General features: G+C 28.1%; 1 protein-coding gene across 2 annotated transcripts in view; it reads right to left on the bottom strand.

Moving 5' to 3' along the window:
* The window catches only part of LOC119581732 (ankyrin repeat and SOCS box protein 12-like), a 7,975-nt gene that overhangs the window by 2,836 nt on the left and 4,854 nt on the right, over positions 1-285 (bottom strand). The gene's annotated exons all lie outside the window — the stretch shown is intronic.

Raw genomic sequence — 285 nt, 5'->3', positions numbered from 1 at the left:
AAATCCCATTTGATTATTCAATAGTTCTACTTCTGTAATTTGGTACTGCATAAGGCGGTTATTGTAAAAGAGAAAATAAAAAACAAAACAGCCCAGTTTATGAAAGGAAAAAAAGTACATCAAAGAACAAAAGATACAAATGGAAAAAAAAAAAAAAAAAAAATATGGAGAAACAATAAAAAGCAAAAACAAAGATAAAAAAAAAAAAAATTCACAGACCAACACTGCTCATGTAGAGAGGGGTATGAATGATACAAATAAAAGATGATGAAAGAGGAAGAGCAG

This window comes from Penaeus monodon, chromosome 15 (genome assembly GCF_015228065.2).
Source record: "Penaeus monodon isolate SGIC_2016 chromosome 15, NSTDA_Pmon_1, whole genome shotgun sequence".
In the NCBI taxonomy this organism is placed as follows: domain Eukaryota; kingdom Metazoa; phylum Arthropoda; class Malacostraca; order Decapoda; family Penaeidae; genus Penaeus; species Penaeus monodon.
This window is presented reverse-complemented; position numbering and strand designations above follow the sequence as displayed.